Source organism: Buceros rhinoceros, unplaced genomic scaffold, assembly GCF_000710305.1.
Source record: "Buceros rhinoceros silvestris isolate BGI_N320 unplaced genomic scaffold, ASM71030v1 scaffold20822, whole genome shotgun sequence".
Classification (NCBI taxonomy): Eukaryota; Metazoa; Chordata; class Aves; order Bucerotiformes; family Bucerotidae; genus Buceros; species Buceros rhinoceros.
The window spans coordinates 46,369-54,500 of NW_010400993.1; the positions used below are offsets into that span (position 1 = coordinate 46,369).

General features: G+C 46.6%; 1 protein-coding gene across 2 annotated transcripts in view; it reads right to left on the reverse strand.

Moving 5' to 3' along the window:
* Positions 1 to 8,132, reverse strand: part of KCNIP1 (Kv channel interacting protein 1) — a 54,162-nt gene that overhangs the window by 26,135 nt on the left and 19,895 nt on the right. The window lies entirely within an intron of this gene.

The following is an 8,132-nucleotide window of genomic DNA, read 5'->3' on the forward strand; positions in this document are numbered from 1 at the left end:
AAGGGAAGTCAGAGCTTGCTGGCCCCTGCATGACCGTGAAACACGGGGCAGCACGTGAAGGGCGGCATGCACGCAGTCATGCACCCATGCAGGCATCCACGCGTGCAGCCAGGCAGCAATGCAGCACTCGTCCTAGCAACTCTGCTCAGGGATAAGGAGGGCTTTGCATGCAATTTCTGAAGCCTGCTGAGAGGCAACATAAGCCCACAGCCTTATGCTTCCTCTCCACAGCTCAGCTCTTCGACAGCTGTAGAAACAAAGATGCTATTAGTAAGAGTGGAGAAGCCTCAGGTGGTCTGGAAGACTAACTGGAGCTCTTGCCAGGCACCTCACTCACAACATGGTCATTTCGTACTATCCTCATGTCACCTGGAGAAAATGCCATCAGCAAATTCCATTAAAAGTACAAATAAATAAATATTTCAAACATATATATGATGTCTTGTGGCATCCGTTTCTTTTCACTGGTGAATTGAGCACACAGCATGATCTGCAATAACTGGCAAAAGGCACAAGAGCTTTGGTCAGAACGTTACTACCTGCAGCTCCTGGTCCCACCTCCAGCCCTCAGCCCATCGGCACCTATTCCCTTCATTTCCCTGTCATCTCTGCCTCCGGCTGAGGCCAAACACCCTCTCACCACACCATCGGCTCCCTCCAGTATCTCACCTCCTGCTGCTGCTGCCCAGGAAGCACCGGCGAGCCCACCTGGTTTCATGCTCAATACTTTCCCATTAAATAAAAAGCTCCACACGTGTTTAGAAGTGAGCACAAATTTCCTTCCGGCACATCTGAGAAGGAGGCTTACACACATCACACACCTGACAACGGCTGTTGGAGGGGTTGAGCCTCCTTTCATTATTCTCACTCTGGGCTCTTTACTTTCCACTTGCACTTGACAGGTGCATAACTCTACGAAATGAAAAAGCCTTTGGGACTGGATGTTAAACTGGTGCAGGAATGGAGAGAATTTACTCTCCACTGGAGAATTTAATAAAGCATCTGGCCACAAACAAAGCTGACAGAAGTAAATGGCTTCCCAACATCATCACTACCCAGTAAGAAAATGCCTGGTCAGATAGTGTGGCTGAGCCAGGGCGCTCGGCCTCCCTAACTCCGGTTCAGCTGCTTGTTGCCTAAGGAAGGGACAATTAAAGAAAGAACAAAGGCCAACCAAAGGAAATAACAGTGGCTGCTTCTGTTGGCTGCTGCAGTGCAAGAGAGATGCTGAGGACAATCACGTGAGATGACCAATGGCAGAACTGAATCCTGAATGACCGACTACTCACACAGGGCTGTTCACAGATCAGCGACTACAGGTACCTCCACACCTTCCAGCTTTTGACTTGCAACTTCAAGAGTATTTCTAAGAGAAGCTGGTCTCAAGAGCAAAGAGCCTACAAACCCCCATGGATGTAAATCATATACAGAAACCACTACACACGCTAGAGACAGAGCAGGACATACTAAGAGCTTTACTGAAAGCATATAAAACCAATTAGTAAAATCTAAGAAACTCCACACTGCATGCGGTACAGTAATCACACGATTTTAACCTTCTTGATCCACCAAGATGGGTTTGCAAGGAATGAAGAGAATGAGCAGCTTGCTTAAAGAGGCCCTGATGCCTTGCTGAAGCAAAAGGCGTTGAATCATGGCCCAGGAAATCACCCACTGCCAGGGAAATCCCACTTTGCTGGGTAACCTGAGGACAGGGAGAAAACCCTCCCACTCCAAGTCTAATAAAGATAGTTCTAAATTTGCATGTTAACATTAGCTGCAATCTGATTTCCCTTGATGAGAACAAAGAAATGTAAATGCAGTCGTTAGACACAGCATGGGAAGGGTGTCCTGGTTGAGTAAGGGTGAAATCAATGACTACGAAGAGCTGGAGTACGTGGAGAGGTCCCACTGTAAATAGTGGGCTTGAAAAGATGAAGACGCATCGAAGATGATTAGCAGAGAGCAGGAAGACGATAGATGTGCTGCAATAAAAGAGAAAGATGCTCTATTTTTCTCTACTGTGGGTTATCAAAACTTTAGACTGTAGATAATACCTTCTGAATACAATCTTTTCTTTTCCTCTTTACACAGACAAGGGAAAAAACCCTTAAAAAAGAGAAATAGAAAAAGCTTCTTGTAGCAATATGTTTTTCTTCTTTATATGAAAAACTTCAGAGTCAGCTTTCAAGGGTTCAACTGAAAATTAATTCCCTTCCAGATTAACACGATAACTAGGATTTTTCGGTTCACAGCCTATAATTTTTATTTAACACTGAGCTCTTTTCGAAAAGCAGCACTTTTCGGTAAGCCCAACAGAAAACTTCTTAATCATCATCTCAAATGCATATACTTACGGCTACTTAACATACTGAATAGCACGAATAGGAGAATCTACAACGTTGTTACCACCACGTACAAAAACTCTTCCTAAAATATGCAGAAAGCATTTCCTGAGGACTTGTCATCTCTTCCATGAAGAGTCTTCAGATTTTCACTTGCTTTTTCTCCTAAATCCCTCAGGTTATGGATTGCTCTCTGGGCAGTGAAATAGAGCAATTTCTGAGCGACTGCGGATCACTGAAAAGGAAAAGAAATAGGCACAAATTCTGAGGATTATTTCTAACACCCCGGCTGTTTGTTACAAGCAGCGGGTAGTGCCATAACCAGGTGGTCCAGGCTGTGCGGGTGGAGCGGGGCTGCCCGCCTGTGCCTGGCCAGAGCGAGCCGCAGCACCACAGCGCAGGCCAAGCCAAGAGAAGGCTCAAACCGTATAAATCCAGCTGCATTTTTCAATGTAATTTCACTTAAAAATAATTTCTTCCCTTCATAGCCTCATGAAAGATGAAGGAGAACCACCCACAAACCTTGCAGGTACCAGAACAAGATGCAGGGAGTGGTGATAGAAAAATGGAGAAAAGACAGACTGACTGCAGCCCTGTCACCCTGTTTCAGCAGTGACATGCTAATAAGACCCTCACATGTCCCCTGCGACACCTGCGTGCAGCACTTCTACCTGTGCCCATGCCCAGTGCTCTGAAAGGTCAGAACCTATGTGACCCGCAGTGGATTTTATGCTGTTTCAGTTGTGCTGGCGGGGAAGCTGTTACACATTAGTGTTTGGCTTTGTTCCTATTATCTCAGAAAATAAACACAGCAGTATTTCTTCCAATGCCAACCCCAATCTTGTTGTAGAGCAGAGTCCTGGTACAAGGTAAAAAGAAGGTGTTTCCCTTTTCCTCTCACTTTTAGGAAACAAGACTGCTGAGTGCCATAGGGTGAGATGGGACACTGAGCTGGCCAGAGGCACATCTGCCTCGGTCTCTTCTTTATCAAGAAGCCTTTCAGAAGAGCGAAGGCTCTTCTCGCCTCATGCTCCCCAACAGAGCTGCTCCAGCTCCTACACCTCACAGAGAAAGAGTCCTTCTCCCTCCCCAGCCCTGCGCAGCACTACCTTCACGTCTGCTGGAGGTACCACCAGCTGGTAGCGTTGAGCCACAGCCTCCTGCTTAGACCACGCACTTGTGTCCCACCCCTTCTCCAGACTCCTACGAAGAGCATCACAGGGTGAACAGCTTTTTTTTTGGTGCACTTCCATCTTAGTCACTTTTGAGTGATCTCATGAGTAGCACAGTGTGAACACATTTCATCTCTCAGCGATACACCTCAGCACTTGAAAAGTGTCCTAACGCAGCAATTTACACCACAGATAAAGCTTCTCATAACCTGCACTAGAAAGGGAGAAGTGTAGTCGTGGTTATTTTCATGCTTTGTAAGGAACATAGAACATCACTTAGCATGGAAACGAGATATTGAAACGCCACTTGGAAACACACCAGTTCCTAACTGAAAAGAAATAAGAATGAAAAGTATTTCCATACTAAGTTTCCATATAGCTGTATGATTTTTGTATGGTTTGTTAAACAAATGTATTTCCTGCAATTCTTACATTTCAGAGGCCATGGAGCAGAGTAAGTTTCCCGTCTTACGCTGGTAAGATGAAACTGTGAATACGTTCAGGATCACCTCTAGTCAACGTCCAACACCTCTGCACAAAAGGCAGCTCAGGCTGATATACGGTCCCCTTCAGAGAGTTACGATGTTCCCTTGTTTAGCAGGGGCATTAAAGGCTATCTTCCCCAAGGACGTACAGTCTTTGTGCAATAGGTTGCAGTCTCTTAGGTTAGCAGTAGTCTGGACGTAGCTCTAGGTAGTGTCTAATGAGTTAAGAGATGTGCTTGTTCTCATGGTAAAACCCTGGAAGATCCCCTTGGACATCTCTTCTGGCGGGTGGCCAGGCTAGGCTGTGCTGAGGGGCACAGACACCACATGCAGAGCAGCACAAACGCACCGAGCCCAAACCCCAGCTCTCTGCTCCTTCGCAGATGCCCTGCAGCAGGAAACCTCAAGCCCAGCAGGAAAATCCTCCCAGCACATTAATGGCCTCGCAGCAGAATTCAGAGTAAGTCACGTCCCTCTAGGGGAATCAAAGAAACAAGCATCAGAATACAGCATTCCCCTGAACAGGGAGTTTTGCAGAACTTGCAGTATTCTGCTGGAACCACAAAAAGGCTTATGCAGATCAGTTCTCACATCCTCAGCAGGACTCGGACTGCAGAGCCAGGTGTTTGAAGAGAGGAACATCTAACACAAACTGCAACACAGCCCAAGAGCTCTCTTGCTCGATAGCTTCTTTCGGCCTCCTAGTCATGACCACCAATAGCATCAGCAGTGCTGTTTGCTCTCGATAACATTCTCAACAATGCCATTTCACAGCATTCAGCTGCAGATGAATCTACTTCCAGCCCTGCTATGGAAATGATTACACCTCAGAGGCTCTCCAGCAGAACAGGAAGGAGTAAAGGCACTTCGTAAATCCTTATCAGTAAAAAGGGAGTAATAATGTTTATACATCCAGACACGCTTTCCTGGCGCTCCATGCAAGTCCCCACAACTTCAAGGGCGCCCAGTTAATGCACCTCTCTTGTTATGAAGGGTTCTGACTTCAGACTTTGGCTCTGTGCTGTCGCCTAAGAAAAAGCTCCAGTTACAGCAAAGCCTCTGTCAAGACTTGACTTTTTTTCTAGGTTGATATTTAGGCAGCACTTAAAGGACAGTATTTGCATCTAAACCACTCCAAGTCCTTCAAAGAGCAACCTCAGGAATGCAGCCAAGAGCAGCAGAGCGCTGAGGCCGATAGCTGACCAACGGGAAGAACGGAATGTAGGCAGTAATTAAACAAACACAAACCCAGGGACTTACCTGAAGGAGGTGCACCTGATTCCTTCTGCAGCACACGCAGCCAAGCTGCCTTTTGTCTCTAGCACTAGCACACCAGATCAGGTTTGGCATGGCTGGTGTATGAACACATCTACACATCCACTGCCTTAACCAGAAGGGTGGATGTGTGGCTTCCCACGCAGGGAAGCAGCAGCCTTTCATGCCTTTCGTGCTCCATCACAAAGCTCTATAACAAAAGCCACGAATCAGCCATGTGGAAAAGCGTGATCACAGAAGAGAGTGAGACCCAGGGCTGGGACCGCAGGCTGGGGAACATCCCGGTCAGCTGAGGGGAGAAAGCATTAGTCTGCCTTCCCAGCACTGGCCTGAGAAAAGCTCCGTGAACCCCAGGGAACAGCTAGGAACCAACACATCCTGTGGTCACTAGTCCTTCCGAAGGCAACACCACCACCTTGTCCTGAGTTCTCTGTAGTATTCACAGAGCAAGCCAGGGAGATTTCCACAGCGGAGATGAGCATTGATGAATTCTGGGACTAGGCTTGCTCCTTTTCAGGGGCTTTCACCTGCTCGGGCTCTGCGTGAGCGCTCACATCACAGAGTTGTTCCTGTGTTCTCTAGATGTGGGGCAGGTGTTGAACCCCAGCTAGCAGCAATCCTCTGCTGTGCAATCTAGCAGCAGAACTAAAGCCAAGTAAGGACCTGTTTGCAGACTGGAAAAAATAAAAATCAGTATTCCAAAAAGCTGCAGTTCTTGGCACTTGATCAGAGTCCAGCATAGTGCACCCTGGGAACAGCCTTTGAGCAGCACTCTCACCTAATCAGTGCGATAACCTCATTTCTATCAATCTAGTCACACTTTGTGGGATTTTCTTCTTGGAAAAGGTGACACATAAGAATGGCTGTCTTGGGTCGGACCAAACCCCCATCTAAGCCAGGGAAGAGAGTAAGAACAAGATGAACAGAGAGCGATACTCCCAAGAACCCCATCCTGCTCTCCAGCAATCTGAGCAGTTTCTCAATCCAGAGCTGGTATCTTTGCACCCAAGACACACACAGCTCTTTAGGAAATGTTGAGCCTATGTACTCTTTTAATACCACAATATAACGAGCTTACTTGCTGTAATAAAATGTAACCTGGATAGACCGAGCATCATCACAGGGAACAACAACGTTAAAGGCTGAGAGCTTTACACCACCCAGCTGAGCAATCAGGATAATTCCTCTTCCAGAGCTTGACTTGACCCTGGTCTCTATGAGTTGTATCAGGGATCCTGAAGTCAGGGCCCACTATTCCACAAATACAAGAATATTCTTCCCTTTCAGCCCTCCTCCTCGGCGAGGAGCAGAGGAGCTTTCCCTAGTGCCAAGGCAGTTGCACGCCTGGGCAGCCCTGGCTCTCGAGTGTTTGGTTTAGATCTGCCCCTCTGCCGGGAGATTTGCTCAGGGTCACACAGGGAGTTGGGGGAGAGCTGAGGTTACCCTGAGATACCCATGGTCACACCTGGGTAGAAGAAAAAATGTGCTGTTTAAGTTCCTCATTTCTAATTTTTTTTTAATTGGTCCTGGGTGGAGATGAAAAACAGAAGATGGAAAAATGTTCATGCAAATCCTCTGTCCTGAAAAACGACCCTCTGGCTAACTGCAACGGAATGTCCCTTTCCCCTGACAGTCATGACACGACAGGCAGCAGCAGAGGGGCAGCCCCAGCGAGGGGCACAAAACCCCTCACCCTGACAAACAGCAGCTGTGCAGAAGACCTGCTTCTTGTTAAGGGGTACCTAGCCCGGCAGAAAATTCCCACCACACCTACTCACAGCAGTAACCTAACAGCTTAAACATACTACTATACTTTCACTAAACTTTAGATCAATAATTATTGCTTGGAAGGGGAAAAAAACCCATTCAACTGTGGAGGTCTCCCATATGTGTCTTGGTAATGTGCAGAGGGGGCAAATAAAGGATAAGGAGGCAGCAACCTCCTCAAGAAAGCAGCACCAAGCCACTTGTTCCCCCCCAGCCCAGTAAATGCAGGGTGAGCTGGGGCAAAGGCAAGATTTTGATTCCAAGGCAGCAAGGGAAAAGGAAAACCACGCAAATATGTCAAGCCATCAAACTTTTTGGGATGCTTTTTCAGAAGAACTATCAGAAACTCTTCAGAGGGCACTTAATAAATGAAATAGTCAGAGGAGACTTCTGAATTATAAATGAAGTAACTTTTTTTTTCTTTTTTGGAATAGGCTTTCCATTACAAAACCTCTGACGAGCCAAGACAATACATCACAAATTGACTTATTCTCTCTGAGAAGAATTATTGCTGCCAACGGTTTTTCTCCTCATTGAAAAGCAAATCAGACACTTCAAGTCCCTGATTTATTGCTGCACCGATTTCCATGAGCACTGGTTTGCTCCAGCTTTGAGTTAGAAAAAGGATTTTGGAAGAACAATAACCAATGAATATATAATGTGGGGGAATCAAGCAATCAGTAATTAGTCCAGAGCCTAATTCAAGGATGAGTTATCCTTCAGTTATTATGGGAAAAGAATTTTGTATTTGTGCATTCAGGCAGGTTTTAATTACAGTGTAAAAACTAAGTTGTTTTCTCCCGCAGAGGCACCTTACTTGAACCAGAGGAATTACATCTCCTTAGCTCTGGCTGCAGAACTGACACGAGAACTAAACAGGCGCTCGGGGAAGGTGGTGAATAGACAACAGCGCAAGGACAAACTCAACGAACTACTTAAAAGCCTCATAACGGACACTCTCAATCCCGTACACAGCGTTTAAGGTCATGATCACAAACCTGCAGCCTCACCTGAGATTTCTTTATTACGGACTGAGGCTCTTAGCGTGGAAAGAGAGAACTTGTGCATATACGTGTGGGGGGGGGGGG